Source organism: Phocoena phocoena, chromosome 1 (assembly GCF_963924675.1).
Source record: "Phocoena phocoena chromosome 1, mPhoPho1.1, whole genome shotgun sequence".
NCBI lineage: Eukaryota > Metazoa > Chordata > Mammalia > Artiodactyla > Phocoenidae > Phocoena > Phocoena phocoena.
The window spans coordinates 29,860,834-29,879,767 of NC_089219.1; positions in this window are offsets into that span (position 1 = coordinate 29,860,834).

Here is an 18,934-nt window from a genome sequence, read left to right on the forward strand (position 1 = left end):
TCTACAGGGGTAGGTATGGATCAGATCCCTGGATGCTACCAGGGTAAAGGAGTTTGGAATGTCTCACAAGAGCAAAGGGAAGCCAATGAGCGAGTGATACAATACTGTCTACATTTTAGGGAGATCACTGTTTGCCTTGGGAGGTGTGGTGCATTTAAGATGGCCACAAGTTCTTTGCTGCTCCTCTCATCAATAGGCAGAGTCTGTTTCCCCTCCAATCTGGCCCTTGACCTATTTTGACCAGTGAAATGCAGCAGAAGTGATGCTGTGTAATTTCCAAGACAGTACCTTCAAAGATCTTCAGCTTCTGGTTTGGCCACTTGGAATTCTTCCTATTAGAGCCCAGCCACCTTGATGAGAATCCCAAGCTACACAGAGAGGCATGTGGCAGATGGAGGCATTCCAGCTAACAGCGCCAGCTGAGCTTCCAACTGCCAGCCAGGTCAAGCCTCAGAAGACTGCAGCCCAATCTACACCACATGGAGCAGAAGAACCGCTCAGCTGAGCCCAGTCAACTCGCAGACCTTTGAGACACAAATAGGTGTGGCTGTTTTAAGCCACGAAGTTTTGGGGTGGGGTGTTACACAGCAATAGATGACTGGAACATGGAGAATGGATTGAAGAGATAGAGAGACAGGATTTGAACCCAGAACTCAGTGACTCCAAGATCCTTCTCCTATCCACCATGCTATGTAACACCAAAGCCTCTCTGATCTCTGGTGCTAGGTTAACTCTCCTGCACGTCTGCCAGCCTAGCTCTCTGACTTGGGTCCCCTTCTCCCTCCAGCTCTGATACCAATCAGCCATCTCCTGGTCCTGACCCTTCCTGGGGGGCCCAGCTTGGCTGAGGCCTATGAAGCCAGTGGGGCATATAAGGATCCCTGTCCATCCTACATTTGCAACCCTGCCTGTATCTTTCATCCCAGCCCCACAGTCAGAGCTGGCCTGAGGGGAGAGCTTCCTGCCTCCCATCAGCCCTGGGGAGCAGGCCGCTGCCCTACCAGCTCTCCCCTGCACTCAGATGTGACTCACTGACCTTTACGAGCCTGAGACTTGATGGGCCTGGTGTTTTATTAACTTAATAAAAAGGCAGCCTTGTTCAGGGGCTTAACATTTCTGGAGAGAGGAAGTCTCTGCCCCCCGGGCATTGCAGGAAGAAATACTGTCTTGGGCTGAGCTCCCCAGCACTGTTCTCTGGGACCTCTTACCGGGAGGCAAAGAGCAATTCAATGTATTTCCCATCAAACAGCAGCAGCAAGACATGAAGCTTAATTTAATTTTGTAATCAGCGGAAGCACAGGCAGAGGAAGACTGCTCACTGTTTTTTCCACTTTGCTTTTTAATAGGATATCTGACAGCACACATAATACAGTGGCTTTTTGCAATAAAGAATACACACACACACACACACACACACACACACACACACACGTGCGCATGCATGCATGGCAAGGCAGCTGCAGGATAGAGGAAAGAATCTGAGTTTTGGAGGCCTGAGAACTTCTCCCTTGCTCACCTTGTGGCTTTTGGATCGTCACTTCACTTCTCTGTGCCTCTTTTGATAACAAAGCCATTTCCTTATCTTTCCCAAATTTAGTGAAAATAATAACTAGTATTTATTGTGAGCTTAATACATGTGCTAAGGAATGTGCAGAGTGTCTCACTGAGTCTTAGTAAGAAGCCCAGGAGTAGCTACTGTTAGCATTCCATAAATATACACAATAGAGGAATGATTCGAGGCACAGAATGGTTGAGTAAATTGCCCAAGGACACACAGCCAGTAAGTGGCAGAGCTGTGTATCGAGAGGGCTTTCAGTTACAAGCAATGCAACCTGGCTCTAGATGTCTAAGCGGGAATGATGATCATCCAAAGCACGGCGAGTGGCCAGAGAACTGGTTTAAGGCTGAGCTCCCAGAACCACACAACAGAGCTGTTCTGACAAGGAAGGCCCCTCTGCCGCCTCCTTCACTGCCAAGCGCCATGGCCGAGAACTTGCCTTTTGTGCACCTGCTCCTGGGTCCAGCACCGATGCCACTTCTGCCCCAGGAAATCCACCCTGTGCCCCTGCTGCCCGCCCAAAGCCAGCAGCTTTGACTATCCTGCTAACAGCAAAATGCATCCCACAGGAGCCCCCATTCCCAATTTTCTCACGATTTCCTCAGAGAGTCTGCACAGATAAGTTTGGCTGGTGGAGCCCAGGTTATCTGCCAATTCTCTGGCTGCAAATGCGGCTGGGAAAGCAAGAGTCCTCCCTTGGAGATGAAGAGCAGGTGGGCCTGGAAGCTATCCAAATATAAGAAGATGGGCCAAGGGCCCATACAGGCAACAAGGCAAATGTCTACTACCCACTGGATTCACACCAGGCAGAAAGACTTGGAGCCTGCCTTTGACTGGGTCAGATGAGGAGGTGGCAGTAAAGAGCTTTGTCTAATAAAAGGGCCTTTTTTGAGGTGGGAGGGGGTGGTGCAGGACAGATGACACTTCACTGTGGTGGCAGCTGGAGGAGAGACTCAGGTGAGTAGTCAATAAGTGACCACAGTCTTTACCAAATGAACAGATGTGCGTTCAGATCACCATCAAATCCAGTCAGCTTGGACTCAGCTGGTTCACAGTGAGTGATAATATAGACAGGCACCGGAAGGGAAGCCCTTTAAGCCCCACCCATGGAGATGTCTGCATCCTAAGAACCTCATCTCTAGATGTGGCCCCGCCTCTGACCAGCTGTCCGGCCACACCAAGCTGCTCACCATCTCCTGAACAAACCCCGCTCTTTCCCATCACAGTGTCTTTCCACGTGACTCCCCCCTGCCCAGAATGCCTTCTCTTTCTCTGTGTGGCAAGCCTCATACCCTCTCAAAATAATAACAATAGTGTGCATTTGTGTATGTTTTAAAATGTTTTCCTATATGCCAGGCACTGCTCTAAGTATTTTCATATTTTAACTGACCTCATACAACAATCATATAAAATAAAGAAAATTATCATCTTCATTTTACAGGAGAGGCAATCCAGGAACAGAGAGGTTGAGTAACTTGCTTAATGACACACAGCCAATGGCACTGGGATTTTAAGCCAGTGCCCTGACTCCAGAGACCGTGTCTGCCACCACTGTGCTTCACATGCACTCAAACAGCACCTCCTGTGCGAGACTTTCCAAAAGGGCTCCATGCCAAGTCCAGCCTTCTCTCTGGGGTCCCACAGGCCCCGGCCTATTCTAGCAGGATGAGTTGCTTTCATTTCAGTGGGCTGCTTTCCTGGCTTTGCCTCCCCCACTGGATTGTGAGGCAAAGACTGCGTGTGTGTTACTTGCTTTTTAATCTCCGAGTCCTCAGTACCTCGCCCAGTCTGGTGCCAAGGAGATGCTCCATGCTTGCTGAATCAATGAGTGGGTTTGTTGGGTAAATACATTGCTACAAACAAATCAGGGCCAGAAGATCTGAATTGCTGAAGAGGGGAAATGATTCAAAATGCTCATTTCCTAACCACCGCCCCCCAACATCTGCAGACTCACTCCTCAGGTGATAAGTCTTCTGAGGGCCTTGCCAGGGATTGCTGTCACCCTGGCCTATTGAAACAGGTGCCCTCAACAGCAATCAAGCAGTAATTCTCTCCAGCCTTTGGGTATTGGGGACTTTTCATTAATTAAGCTTGGTGACCTTCCCTATTAATTAGGAAAAAAGGAAAGAAGAAATGATATTAACCTTGATTGAGAGCTTACTTTGACATATTTCTTTTTTTTTTAAGTGGTTCTCAAACACTGTCTCTGGATCAGCTGCATTGGAATACCTGTGGACTTCTTTTTTTTTTAAATACAGATTCTTGAGCTCCTTACCATAAAAATTCTGGTTCAGTTGGACTAAAGTGGGGCGTGGTACCTGCCTTTGTAGGTGACCCCTGGGGTTTTCCCCTCCCAGCTAGGCTTGGGAACCTGTATCTTACATCACATTTTCTACCAGAATGCCATGAAGAGAGTGTCGTTAATTCCTCTACACAGATGGGGCTGGAGAAGTCAGGTGCTTTCACAAGGTCAGCCACTAGAAGATGGCAAGCCTGGGCTGAGAGAGAGAGAGACAGAGAGAGAGAGAGCAAGGTCTTTGAGGGAGTGGAATGCCCAGTATGGAAGAAGCAAGTAAGAAGATTGGAACAATAAGAGATGACCACTCATTTCCTCCTTCCCAAGTCACGGTTCCCTCCTTCCCTTGGGTCAGCCTCCTGGGCCCCAGCTCCCATGTCTGCTCTTGTCCTTGGCTGAGACAACCTGCCCCAGCCAGCCTTGGCCCTAGCCCCAGCCCACGTTACCCTCCAGGTAAGGGATCCTGCTCTCCTGCCATCTGACCCCTGGCTGGAAGCCTCTTCCAACTGCTTTACTTGTCACCTCCACGCACCACTGCATCACCTGTCTCCTAGCAATATATATGACAGTGTCTTTAAGAGACTGTCCACTGTCTCAGCTCCAAGCCCAGAGAACCCCCTTTAAGAGCGAGTAGAGTGACTTACCAGGCCAGAAGGGGGCTCATGTTATAAAATATAAACCTAACAAGTGTTTGCAAAGCACCTGCTATGACTCACACAGAGAGATAAGAGAGGGTCCCTGCCCTGGGAGTTCCGTGTCTTGCTGAGGATTGAGACACTCTCAGAAAGAGAGAAAAACCCTCATGATCAAAGCATCCTATGACTCAAAGGAATGCTTGGTCTTCCTTTGAGTCCAAGGGGGAAAGACATGGCTGGAACCATCCCTGTGAGAGGAGGGGGTCACGGAAGCAGGAGGCAGAGTCCAACTAGAATGTTTACTCAGGATGTTTAGAATTTCAGGGGCTGCTAGGGTGAGGAAGGCAGTTGGGGGCCGGGGATGAGGAACATGAACAGCTCACACGAACAGCGCTGAGCAGGGCCAGGCCCAATGCTATGGCTTTACGGGTATTAATCCTCACAACAATCCATATGGCAGATGAGGAAACCAAGGAGCAGAGAGGCGGTGGAACCTGTCCAAGGCTGCACCGCTAAAGTAGCAGCCCTGGAACTTGGACACAGGCAGCCTGGCTCCAGGGTCCACGCGCCTGACCACGCTTCTGTCTTCCCTCTCCGAGCAGAAAGGTGTAAGAGGTGCGAGAGTGCGGCATGGATTAGGAACGGGTTCAGATTCCACTGTGGCCGCTCCCTGGTGGGAAAGCTGAGGCTGCAGGTCGGGCTTGAGCAGAGAGGGCCTTGCTGGCGTAGGGAGTGTGGGCTCTCCTGCAGACGGTGGAGAGCGGCTGGGGTTTCTGAACCAGGCAGCAGTGAGTCCACAAGCCCACGGCTGCGGGAAACCAGTCTGGTCCTACTGTACAGGGTAGAAGGAAATGCAGGACATTTCAGCAAAGCAGGGGCAAGATTAAGGGCCTGCACCCCAGAGCTGGGAGGGGATGCCGAGAAAATAGAGAGGAGGGGCACTCCAGGGACACTCTTGGATGGTAGCACTCCCCATCCCAGCCTTCCCCTGGCCCTGACACCGGTCAGCTGCGTGCCTTTGGGCAAGTGGCTTTGCCTCTCTGGCCATCTGTAGAGTGAGGGGAGACTTCAGAGGTCAAATGAGGCCAGGATTGTCAGGACTGAGCCTGGCAAACTGTAAGCACCCTTCTAATAGGAGACGACGCTTCTGTGTCGGATGCCGTTTTCTTCCCCTTCATCTATTTGGTTGTTGAGCTCCCTAACATCTATTTTGAATCTTCCTGTAGGCTTTTATCAGTATTTTTGTAGCAAGTGACCTCACATCATTTGCAGATGTAGGCAGGATCATAAATTATAGAGGACAGAAGGAACACGCTCTCAGCCTGTGCCTCGGCATTTCCCCTCCGTCCCTGCCTCTGGTTGCACACCTGTTTGTCTGCTCGGTGGCAGTCTCTGCCCATTCCCTGTTGTGGCCTGTGGCCCTGCCCAGACCCCAGACCCCTTCGTGGAAGGCTAACCAGTCCGTCAAGAAGCCCATGGGGCTCTCAGCCACTCCCTGTTCCTTGGTGGTCTCCATGTCCTGCCCCGGCATCCCACCTCCCCAAATGGGATTGCATGGAAAAGACTAGAAGGAAGACCCAATGATGGAAGTTCACTAGTTCCATCCTGGAAGGCATATGGGGCCTGACGAGGCCAGGATCAGCCCAGGTTTGGCCTGGGATACCTGAAAAATACGTAGGGGCAGATGTCCAGGGGGCAGTTGAAGACACATATCGGAAGAAGGGAAAGAGTGTAATCAGTGAGTGCTGGCTGGAGGTGCAGGCCTGGGAGTCATCTCCATAGAGGGTTATATTTGAAATGGAATGCTTTTGCTATTTTGGTCTTAGGTGACTTGCCTAATGTTGCAAATTAACTGTTGCTAAACATTCATCATGATACAAATAATCTTAAATACGTCACATATTCCATTCACTCAAATACCGAGCCCTCAGTCTTTGCCAGGCACTGTGCTGGGCCCTGGGGCCACGGGGGGTCAATAAAACAGACATGGTCACCGCCCTCTGGAGCTTAGAGTTTGGGGGTTGGGGGAAGGGTGGAGTGCAGGTGCAATTATAATTTCGGAGACTACAGAGGAGAGGAAGGATTAGGAAGCTAGCCCGGTCTGGGAGTAAAGGGAGTTTTCCCTGATGAAGTGACTTTTAAGCCGAGATATAAAGAATGAGCAGAAGTTGGTGACATAAGGAAGTAGGAGGAAAAGCATGCCAGCAGAGGGAACAGCACCTGTGAGGGCCTTGAAGCAGGGAGGAGCTCAGGTAGAGGGGGAAATGGAACCAGGCCCACATGGTTGCCATGTACTGAGCCAGGGGAAAAGACCTGAGACGAGAGCTGAGCGGCAAGTGTGGCCTCATCGCATAGGGTGTTAGAGGCCATGGTAAGGATTTTAGATTTCATTGCAGGAACACTGGGGAGTCATTGAGGGTTTTGATGAGAAATGATGTGTCAGATCCGTGCTTTAGAGCGATCTCTCAGGCTCTACATGGAGAAGAAATGGGGGGTGAGGTGGGTTGTGAGGAGATCTGAGTAGAATAGCACCTCAGTCCCATCCCTGGTCCAGAGACATTTCTGTTTAATTCATTTAAGAAACATGCTCCCCGAGACTGCTCCATGCCTCTGCCTCTACCTTCATTTTCTGTTTCAGGGAAAGATACCACCTCTGTCCATCGGTCCTAACCAGAAGCTGGGAGTCCCCACCGCTCTACCCACTCCCTCACCCCTGCATCCATCTTTCTCCAAGTCCTGCCCTTCCTTCTCTCCCCTCCATTCCCACAGCCACCTCCCCCTCCCCCAGGCGGGCCACCGTTCTCTCCCTTCTCAGGCACTGCCACAGCCACCGAGGGTCTCCCTGCCCTCAGGCGACCCCAGCCCAATCCACCTCCACACCAGGGCGACCCATGTGCATCCCTCACACCTCCCTCTTCCTCATTGCCCCAAAGGGCCCCTAAGGCCATGAGCCCATCATGCTCTGATCCTGTCTGCCTCCGGAGCTTCATCTCCTTCTCCTCTTCTCCCTTCCTGACCCACCCCATGCCCACCTCCACTCCTCCAAAGGTACTAAACCCGTGCTCTTTCTTGCCTTCCAGCCTTTGCCTATGCTGTTCCCTCTGCCTGGAACACCGTTTCCACTCTCCTTCGTCTGCGGCTCTTCATATCTAGGCTGGATGTAACTCATCCATTCCTTCACCAATTTGACCCCTATTTATTGACCTTTAAAATGTGCAAGGGGGGACTTCCCTGGTGGCGCAGTGGTTGAGAGTCCGCCTGCCGATGCAGGGGACACGGGTTCGTGCCCCGGTCCGGGAAGATCCCACATGCTGCGGAGCGGCTGGGCCCGTGAGCCATGGCCGCTGAGCCTGTGCATCCAGAGCCTGTGCTCCGCAACGGGAGAGGCCACAGCAGTGAGAGGTACAACTACCGCAAAAAAAATGTGCAAGGGGATCCAGTACGACAGGATGGACATGGTCCCTGCCCTCGTGGAGCTTACAGCCTGGCCCCAGGGTGTAGAGCTATATGTCTGCTATATGCTTCCACAGCTCCCATATTTCTACATGAGGGAACATATCATTTATTGTTTCTGCGGGCTGTTTCCCCTCCCAGCTTACAAGCTCTATAGGGGGAAGGGTCAAAGCGCCTAGAACAGTTCTGGACACATAGTAGGTCTTCATGTGCCACTAGATGGAGGTACCTAAGGCATATTCTCTGCCCTGAATGGGTGAGTGTGAAGTCGCTTTGAATAACTGGAGGAGTTACACAGATGTGGCTGGGCTGTGAGATCATTGCCACCAGCACCACAGATCCTCCCTGTGCAAATTCTCTGCCCACCCCCCGCCGTCAGCCAGAGCATCTTCCTTGCACTCTCCTCCCAATACCCGCTGCCCACCACCCCGACTCATACAGAGCTGAAGAGCCAGAGGACCCTTTTCCCTCCCAGACTAGAGCAGAGGCACTGCCACCCCCTTTTCCATGCGAAATGTTAATTACAAAACATATATATATTAATTAGCCCGAATGTTAATCCACCCAAACTCACATCCTGTGCCCAGCGGCTGAGGCAGGTGACTCAGCCCTCCTGCCGGCCACTCACTCCACCCTCCCCGCCCTGCCCTGTGGAATGGGACTTTTCCCACCATTTGGGGTAAGAAAGAGTTTAGTGCTCACTGTTGAAGGGGAGGAAAAGAAAGAAATTGCCCTTGGTGAGAGGAGATGCGTGTTCACTCGCTAAACACAAAACCACCTTCATTCCTAACCCAGCTCCACGCTGCAACCGCTGGGTCACAGGACCAGGGGGCCAAAGGTGGATGCTGTGACTTTCAACGTTGTGACATGCTGCTCCTGGCCTCCTGTCCCATGCCCTGCTTCTTAGGGCTGGGGCTGCTTGGAAACTGCTTGGCCATCCCCCCACCAAGTCCTACCCCAGTCCTGGGATTCCAGGGGCCCAGGTATAGCCCACTGGGCACTCTCAGGCATGGCTAAGCTCCCTAAGCCTTAGTCTCTGCTTCTGTAAATGCAAATGCGAATGCTCACCACGTGGGTTCTGGCAAGCCCTCAAAGAGATCACAGATGCGTGGGCCCAGTACGCATCATCGAGCGTCTGTGTCCTTCCTTCGCCCCTTCACCTGCTCCTCTCTTTTTTTTTTTTTTGCAGTACACGGGCCTCTCACTGTCGTGGCCTCTCCCGTTGCGGAGCACAGGCTCCGGACGCGCAGGCTCAGTGGCCACGGCTCACGGGCCCAGCCGCCCCGCGGCACGTGTGATCTTCCCGGACCGGGGCATGAACCCGTGTCCCCTGCATCGGCAGGCGGACTCTCAAGCCCCCACCTGCTCCTCTTGATCCTTGATTCTGCCCCTGCAGGTTCAGGCCCACCCAGGTCCCCACCTTGTTCCCAGAAGGAGGAGTAGCAGGATTATGGCTTGTCCTGCCCGGACACGGCTGCTTGAGGGACTCTTGTGCGCAGCAGCCTCAAGTCCCTTGCTATGCCAACCTGACTCAGCCGGGCAGCCAAAGCTGGCCCCAGGAGCGTCCACCGTCCCCAAGCCAGAATCTGTCCATCCCTTTGCCACTGGCCAGTCGCTGAGCCAGAGCCCTCCCGTTCCCCACCCCCAGTTAGCCCAAGTTTTCCTCCACTCTGCTATTGGCCAGTCAACTCTATTAGGCGTCTGCCTTAGTTCCCAAACTTACCTCTATGTAAGATTTCCAGCCTCGCTCACTGGTCAGATCTTAGTTCCTACCACGCTTCTGTGGCTGTCTTTCTCCAAGTTAGCTTTGTGTCCCCGACCCCAGATTCTGCCTCTGGAAAGGAGAGCTGCCGTTGATGGGGGAGCAGCATAGGACACAGCTTATGAATGGAACGCTTGAGTCCTAAGTCTAGCTCTTCAATCAATAACCTTGAATAGGACATTTTATCTCTATGGGGGAAAAGTCTGCTTTCCAGGGTTGATGGGAGAATTAACTGAAATAACACAAATATGGTGCCTATCACAGTGCCTAACGTATAGGACCATAATGGTCGCTAACACATCTAGTATCCTAAACATTTTACCTACGTAATTCATTGAACTCATGACCACCTTGAGGTGATGCTGATACAGTCCCACTTTACAGACAGGGAAACCAAGGCACAGAGAAGTTATGCAAGTTGCCCAAAGCCACACAGCCAGTAAGTGGTAGAGTCACATATTCAAACCAAGCGAAGCTGGCCTGAGAGTCTGCTCTGAATCCCCACACTGCATCTACCTTCTATGTGAAAGCGTCATTCTCTTCTGGGTATTATTGTTTCTATCATCAGAGGTCCTGATGCCAAGGCTGTCTGCCGGGCTTCTGAGTTGGACCACCTCCTAGAATACCTCACTGGTCCACTCCATCCCTCCCAGGTCTCCCACCCCACAGATCAGAGCCCTGCCCCCGACCGGGGCCTGCATGGCTGTGTGTGAGGGGGTGTGTGTGCAGGTGCCACGGGCCACAGGGAGCAAGCCAGAGAGGCTGACGGAGACAAAGTCAGAGACAAAGAGATGTAGTTGCCAAATTCCCCTCATCTCCAACAGAGAGAGAGAGCGAGGCAGAAATAAAGGGAATAGCAGAAGCAGCTCGGTGTTTAGGGTGGGTGCGCAGAGTCTGTGTGTGTGCGTGTAGGCACGTGTGAGTGTGTCGCCGACTCCATGGCGGGTTTGTGAGGGGAACTGTGAATGTCAGAAGGTGTGCAGGAGACGGGCTGCCTCTGTGCGTGTGAGAGTGTGTACTGTGCACGGGGAGGGCGCGTGTATGTGGGTTTGGGAGTGTGCCCCTGTGAGCCGTCAGCTGTGACAGTCCCACCCCGGGACGAACGGCACAAACAGTCTGAGTGAGCTTCGAACAGGCCTTTGATGACTTTGGCAGCAGGGAGGACGGGCCGGGGCTGCGGGGACAGAGGCTGCTGGAAGGAGAAGAGGCAGTGAGCTCACGCACACAGGGAGCCGGCACGTTGGACTCCTTCCACCGCCAAACGGTCCTGAAAGCCGTCCCATCCAGCCAAATCACAATCACAGAGCAGACCCCGAGATGAGAGGCCGGCCTTCCCCAGGGCAGGAGGCCCGGAGCCCGCTCACAGGCACTGATATTTTATTGATTATAAAACAGCCTAGAGGCGATTGCAGTTGGGGCAGCGAAGGAGCAATTCTCCTCCCCTCCTTCTGCTTTCCTGCCTGACCTCCTCTCTGAGCTGAGGCCAGCCTGGCGTGGGCAGGCAGGGTATGTCCGGGTCATGCTAGCAGCAGAGCAGAAGTCCCTGTGCTCGATGGCCTCCTCAGATTCACCAGGTGCAGGTCCTGCTCTGGGGAGCACCTCATGGACGGACAGACACGTGACTTAGGCCGGGAGAGAGTGGCAGGGGTCTGGTCAGCCCTCCTCTCCCTGCCCTACCCAGGCCATGGAGCACGGTTCCTGCCAGCCTTTCAGTTTGGGGCAGGAATGGAGAGGGCAAGTATGGGTGCACCAGGCATGGCAGGTCCCAGGCATGGTGGCAGGAAGGAGGCCCACGCCTGATCCCAAAGTCAAAGTAAGCCAGCGTCAGCTCCTTGGGGCCATGGTTAGTTCACTTGGCCTTTACTTTCCTCATCCGTGCAGTGGGTGCAGTCTCTCTTGGGATTGCTGGGAGGGATAATTTATCCATCACCTGGCTCATGGGAGGAGCTCACACAGCCCGGCGGTATGCGCTGGAGGTGAAGGAAACACGGCTCAACCGGACTTGACTCAAAGACAACAATTACTATCTCACAAGATCCAAACATGGTAAGACCTAGGGAAAGGAAAGGTTGGGGAGTAAGGATGGGTGCTCAGTATTTATGGAAGGCAGCCTGCTGAGAAACCGAGGTGTGCACGGTTATGTAGGAAGCAGAGCCCCGAGAAGGGCGGGGCCTGAGTATCTGAGAACCAGGGCAGGTTTCACACAGGAGTTACCCTTTAAAACAAATCCTGAAGCGAGTGGGAGTTTGCCAGATGGGGGGTGGAGGGAGGGAGGTCGTGGAAATGGAATATTCCCTGCAGAGGAAACAGCATGTTCCAAGGCAAGACTGAGCTGCTACATAACTACTACTGGTGACGAACCCTTATTGACCATTTCTCATTGTTCCAAGTGTTCTCCACATATCCGCTCGTTTATACTCTTTGGGTATCTACAGGCAGACCTCGCGTTACTGTGCTTTGCTTTACCATGCTTCACAGATACTGCGTTTTTTACAAATTCAAGGTTGTGGCAACCCTGCACTGAGCCGGTCTATCGGTGTCATTTTTCCAACAACATTTGCTCATTTTATGTCTCTGTGTCACATTTTGGTAATTCTCGCAACATTTCAAACTTTCTCATTATGATTATATTCATTGTGGGGATCTGTGATCAGTGATCTTTGATGTTATTATTGCAAAAAGATCACAGCTAGCTGAAGGCTCAGATGATGGTTAGCATATTTTAGAAATAAAGCATTTTTTCTTTTAACATCTTTATTGGAGTATAATTGCTTTACAATGGTGCGTTAGTTTCTGCTTCATAACAAGGGAATCAGCTATACATATACATACATATAGCCCCATATCCCCTCCCTCTTGAGTCTCCCTCCCATCTTCCCTATCGCGCCCCTCTAGGTGGTCACAAAGCTCTGAGCTCATCTCCCTGTGTTATACGGCCGCTTCCCACTAGGTATCTATTTTACATTTGGTAGTGTATATATGTCCATGCCACTCTCTCATTTTGCCCCAGCTTACCCTTCCCCCTCCCCATGTCCTCAAGTCCATTCTCTACGTCTGCAGCTTTATTCCTGTCCAGCCCTTAGGTTCTTCAGAACCTTTTTTTTTTTTTTTAGATTCCATATATATGTGTTAGCATGCGGTATTTGTTTTTCTCTTTCTGACTTACTTCATTCTGTATGACAGCCTCTAGGTCCATCTACCTCACTACAAATAACTCAATTTCGTTTCTTTTAATGTCTGAGTAATATTCCATTGTATATATGTACCACATCTTCTTTATCCATTCATCTGTCGATGGACACTTATATTACTTCCATGTCCTGGCTATTGTAAATAGAGCTGCAATGAACATTGTGGTACATGACTCTTTTTGAATTATGGTTTTCTCAGGGTGTATGCCCAGTAGTGGGATTGCTGGGTTGTATGATAGTTCTATTTTTAGTTTTTTAAGGAACCTCCATACTGTTCTCCATAGTGGCTGTATCAATTACATTCCCACCAACAGTGCAAGAGGGTTCCCTTTTCTCTACACCCTCTCCAGCATTTACTGTTTGTAGATTTTTTGATGATAGCCATTCTGACTGGTGTGAGGTGATACCTCATTGTAGTTTTGATTTGCATTTCTCTAATGATTAATGATGTTGAGCATCCTTTCATGTGTTTGTTGGCAATTTGTATATCTTCTTTGGAGAAATGTCTATTTAAGTCTTCTGCCCATTTTTGAATTGGGTTGTTTGTTTTTTTGGTATTGAGCTGCTTGTAAATTTTAGAGATTAATCCTTTGTCAGTTGCTTCATTTGCAAATATTTTCTCCCATTCTGAGGGTTGTCTTTTCATCTTGTTTATGGTTCCCTATGTGCAAAAGCTTTTAAGTTTCATTAGGGCCCATTTGTTTATTTTTGTTTTTATTTCCATTTCTCTAGGAGGTGGGTCAAAAAGGATCTTGCTGTGATTTATGTCATAGAGTGTTCTTCCTATGTTTTCCTCTAAGAGTTTTATAGTGTCTGGCCTTACATTTAGATCTTTAATCCATTTTGAGTTTATTTTTGTGTATAGTGTTAGGGAGCGCTCTAATTTCATTCTTTTACATGTACCTGTCCAGTTTTCCCAGCACCACTTATTGAAGAGGCTGTCTTTTCTCTCTTGTATATTCTTACCTCCTTTATCAAAAATAAGGTAACCATATGTGTGTGGGTTTATCTCTGGGCTTTCTATCCTGTTCCATTGATCTATATTTCTGTTTTTGTGCCAGTACCATACTGTCTTGATTACTGTAGCTTTGTAGTATAGTCTGAAGTCTGGGAGCCTGATTCCTCCTGCTCTGCTTTTCTTTCTCAAGTTTGCTTTGGCTAGAAATAAAGCATTTTTAAATTAAATATGTACATTGTTTTCTCAATCCATTATTTTATTTATTTATAATTTTTTTCAACTTTACACAATTTTTAAAAGTTACTTTCCATTTATAGTCATTTCAAAATATTAACTATATTCCCCATGTTATACAATACAACCTTGATCCTATCTTACACACAACAGTTTGTACCTCCCACTCCCCCACCCCTATATTGCCCCTCCACCCCCTCCCCACTGGTAACCATTAGTTTGTTATATATATATCTGTGAGTCTGCTTCTTTTTTGTTATATTCACTAGTTTGCTGTATTTTTTAGGTTCCACATATAAGTAATATCATACAGTATTTGTCTTTCTCTCTCTGACTTATTTCACTTAGCATAGTGTCCTCCAAGTCCACCTCTGTTGTTGCAAATGGCAAAATTTAATCCTCTTTATGGCTGAGTAATATTCCATTTTATATATATACCACATCTTCTTTATCCATTCATCTGTTGATGGACACTTAAGTTGCTTCCATATCTTGGTGATTGTAAATAATGCTGCAATGAACACCGGGTTCATATATCTTTTCAAATTAGTGTTTTTGTTTTTTTCAGATGTATACTCAGGAGTGGAATTGCTGTGTCATATGGTAGTTCTATTTTTAGTTTTTTGAGAAACCTCCATACTCTTTTCCACAGTGGCTGCACCAATTCACATTCCCACCAGCAGTGTACAGGGGTTCCCTTTCTCCACATCCTTGCCAACATTTGTTATTTGTGTCCTTTTTGTTGTTAGCTATTCTGACAGGTGTGAGGTGATATCTCATTGTGGTTTTGATTTGCATTTCCCTGATGATTAGTGATGTTGAGCATCACTTCATGTCCCTGTTGACCATCTGCATTTCCTCTTTGGAAAAATGTCTATTCAGTTCTTCTGCCCATTTTTTAATCAGGTTGTTTGTTTTCTTGATGTTGAGTTGTCTGAACTGTTTATATATGTTGAATATTAATCCCTTGTTGGTCATATCATTTGCAAATATTTTCTCCCATTCAGTAGGTTGTCTTTTCATTTTGTTGATGGTTTCCTTTGCTGTACAAAAGCTTTTGAGTTTAATTAGGTCCCATTTGTTTAATTTTGCTTTTATTTCCTTTACTTTAGGAGACAGATCCAAAAAGATAATGCTGTGATTTATGTCAAAGAGTGTTCTGCCTCTGTTTTCCTCTATGAGTTTTATGGTATCCGGTCTCACATTTAGGTCTTTAATCCATTTTTAGTTTACTTATTTTTTTGTATATTGTGTTAAAAAATGTTCTAATTTCATTTTTTTTACTGTAGCTCTCCAATTTCCCGAGCACCACTTATTGAAGAGACTGTCTTTTCTCCATTGTATATTCTTGTCTCCTTTGTCATAAATTAATTGACCATAAGTGCGTGGGTTTATTTCTGAGCTCTCTATTCTGTTCCATTAATCTGTATGTCTGTTTTTGTGTTAGTACCATACTGTTTTGATTACTGTAGCTTTGTAGTATAGTCTGAAGTCAGGGAGCATGATTCCAAGGTGTGTACCTTTTTTTTTAGACATAATATTATTGCACACTTAATAGGCTACAGTATAGTGTAAAGCTAACTTTTACATGCTCTGAGAAACCAAAAAATTCATGTGACTCTCTTTGCTTTGATATTATCTTTATTGCAGTGGTCGGGAACCGAGGCTGTGATGTCTCCAGGTCTGCCTGTACTCTCATTTGCCCCATTTTATGGTTGAGGAAACTGGACACAGAGAGTTAATCACTGAACCACAAGCACACAGAGCAGAAAGAGCAGGACCTATTCAGCCAGTCATGCAGTCCAGAGAGGATGGGGGGAGGCATCACTGAGTGTCATTCTGAGGAGTTTAAACTAGGTGCTGTGACCAGTCGGAAAGATCAGTATAAACTCTGGATCAAACACTCTAGTGGCCCACATGAAATGTAGATCAGAGAAGGTGAGGCCGGAGACAAAGCTCATGAGGGAGGTTCCTGTGGGCTCTGAAAGCACACACACAGAATGATAATACATCCTGCTCAGCATTGCTGCCTACAAGGCGCTGCCACTCCCATTAGCACTGTGTCAGCCCCAGGAGGCAGAATTCATAGTGTCTGTGGCACACATGGGGACACTGAGCCTCTGGGAGCACTGACAATTGTCACATAACTGGCATCCAGCTGAGAACAGACTCGAACCCAGGTCCTGTGATACTAAATTCTCTGGTCTTCACGAGTTGTCTCCCCTACTTTGGCTGCACCTCTTAGCAAGTCTGACCCACCAAGTACATGGTGAACTCTCCAATTGGTATATCAAATGAGCAAATGAATGAATGAGTGAGTTTTCAATCAAGAGTGTTGGTCCCCTCTGGCACTAGAGAGTCCTCAGATTGTATGATAACAGAGACAACAGAAATCGCCCCCTGCATTTTTTTTCCATCAATCCAGGGATGATTCCTGGCATATGGAGATGAGGGGAGCTGGGTCATGAGATGGGGGCAGAGTAGGGAGCAGGGCCCCCTTCCTGGTGACTGGACTCAGGTTGTCTATCACCCGAACCCTGAGTTAGCCAGACAACACAGCTCACCACCTCCTCTAACTCCCAGGCTGGTGAGGAAGACACCCCATGTAGTAAATGCCAGCCCAGGCTCTGCAACGGGCCGAGGAGCTGCCCTGAGGAAGTGCTGGACAGCTCCGGAGACAGGTCCTTTGTGGCAAACCTATGAGAAAGTGAAGGCACCAAACAGACTGCAGACCTAGAGGTTTAGGGAAATCTCACTCCTCCACGATTGCTGCTCTGGAGGAAGCCAATGCTGACTCGGAAACCCATCTCCGATATAATGTAAATGATGGAAGTGCTCTTTCCGAAGTATTTTTAAAGTAAGATCATATGTATAAATATGAGAGAGAAAGAGAGAGAATGACAGATGGACGGGGTAGTCAGTGGAGTATTTTTAATCCTGGAGTCAGGATTACGTAACTATGGGAAGAGAAAAGCTAAGGCAAGTGGTGAGTCATCTGGAGCAAAGACGGGAGCAAGTTTCACCCAAACCTCCTTCTCTCTCTGCCATCATTTGCAGGTGCTGAGATCCATGGGACCACGTCAAAGCACCAAAAGAGATGGGCTGGGGTGGTGAAGAACCTCGACGAAGCGGGCTCAGGGTACAAGGTGGAGCTCGCAGGCTTAGTAGGGGTGCTGGAGATGGAAGGCAGGGCCCAGCCCAGGCCATGCGTAAAGGCTGAGTCTTGGAAACACTCGTCAATTTCCTGGAAATTGGAAAAAGCCTTGGAGTTATTTTCGAGTGAGTTCTTGGCTCTGCACTGCAGACTCCGTGTCATCTTTGACTTCCTATAATTTGGGGACTGTGAAGGCTCCCATCTGAAGTCACAGTCACAGCCTGGGAGACACTGTCTGAAAGGCCACCGTGTTGGATGACAGCCTAGGGCTCTTCTCCAGGTCTGTGGAGCGCTTGCCACAAGCCACCAGGCCAGGGTGAGAGCAAGAGGCTTTAGATGGGAACATCAGAAGCTCATCTTGACTGTGTCCAGGAGGTAGAGGTGGGTGATGGAGGGAGACTGTGATGTGTCTGCCCCTAGGGAATTTCTGAAAGAGAGAACACCTTCCACCTGCCCCAGGTGGTCTGCAAAGTCATCCGCCTGAGGCAGAGGGCTGGACCAGATGGCCAACCAAGGCTCCTCCTCGCTTTAGAGTTCTTCAACTCTGAATGCATCACTGCTAAAAATACACACAGCTGTCATAGGACTAGCGCCCATGCCTCCTTTCTTCGGCAGAAAAACTCCTGTGTATACCCTCTGCCTGCCACCATTTCTAATAGCTACTGTTTATAGAGCGTTTACCACAGACCAGACACTATGCTTGCCAGGTATTACCACATTTAATCCACTTACCACACTCTAAGATAAAGGCTAATGTTCCCATTTTACAGATGTGAAAACTGAGACATAAGGTCAGTGGCTTAACTGGAATTTTAACTCAGTTTGTGTGACCCATGCTCTTAATCCTGATGACATGGAGCCTCATCCCAAAAGGTTTCATTGCTCCAGAGTTGACCTTCCCCAGGGTTTTGCCCCCTGCAGTATGTTTGGCTGAAGCCAACAAGAGTTATGGGTCCAGAGAGGCAGCTGCTAGTTCCAAGAAAAATGTTGTTTGTCTATGACTTAGACCAAAAGCAGGCAAGAACTTGCCAAGAAAAGGGCCCCCATACCACAACCCATCCAGGGGCCAGCCACCTGTAGTCACTGTCCAAAGATGCTCTTCAAAGCTCTGGCCTGGTCAAAGCAGCTATGGGGAGGGAGGGGAAAGAAGATCAGAGACAACCTTATCTGTCTTATCAGGGGCCACCATGATTGGCTTCCAAGCAAGCAAAGGGACCTTCTCTTTTCTGTGGTTGCTGTTGGAAGGTCCTGGAGAGAGGCCAAGCGGGAGGCTGTTCACGAGGCAGGGTCTGGGGACAGTAGCCTGGTTTCTGCACTGGCCCAGGCTGCCCGCAGCCCCATCTCCTGCTGCTGGGAGAGGAGAGAGACCAGGAGGGAAATGCCAGGTCATACAGAGACCATGAGAAAGATTCAAGAGTAAGGAAGAAAGAAGGACCATGACAGAGAGTTAGAAAGCCCAGAAGAGCTAGAGACAGAGCCAGAGAGCATGAGACTGAAGAGTCACAGAGACATAGACAGACAAAAAAGGTGAGAGCGGGGGCCTGGGACAGAGAACCCAGTGAGTTAACAAATATTTACTGACCTCCCCCTCCATGTGCCAGGCATTATTCTAGGCACTGAGGATACAGCCTTGAGTGAGGCAAAGCCCTGCTCTCATAGAGCCTCCTGTCTGGTCAGGGTAGGAGAGACAGAC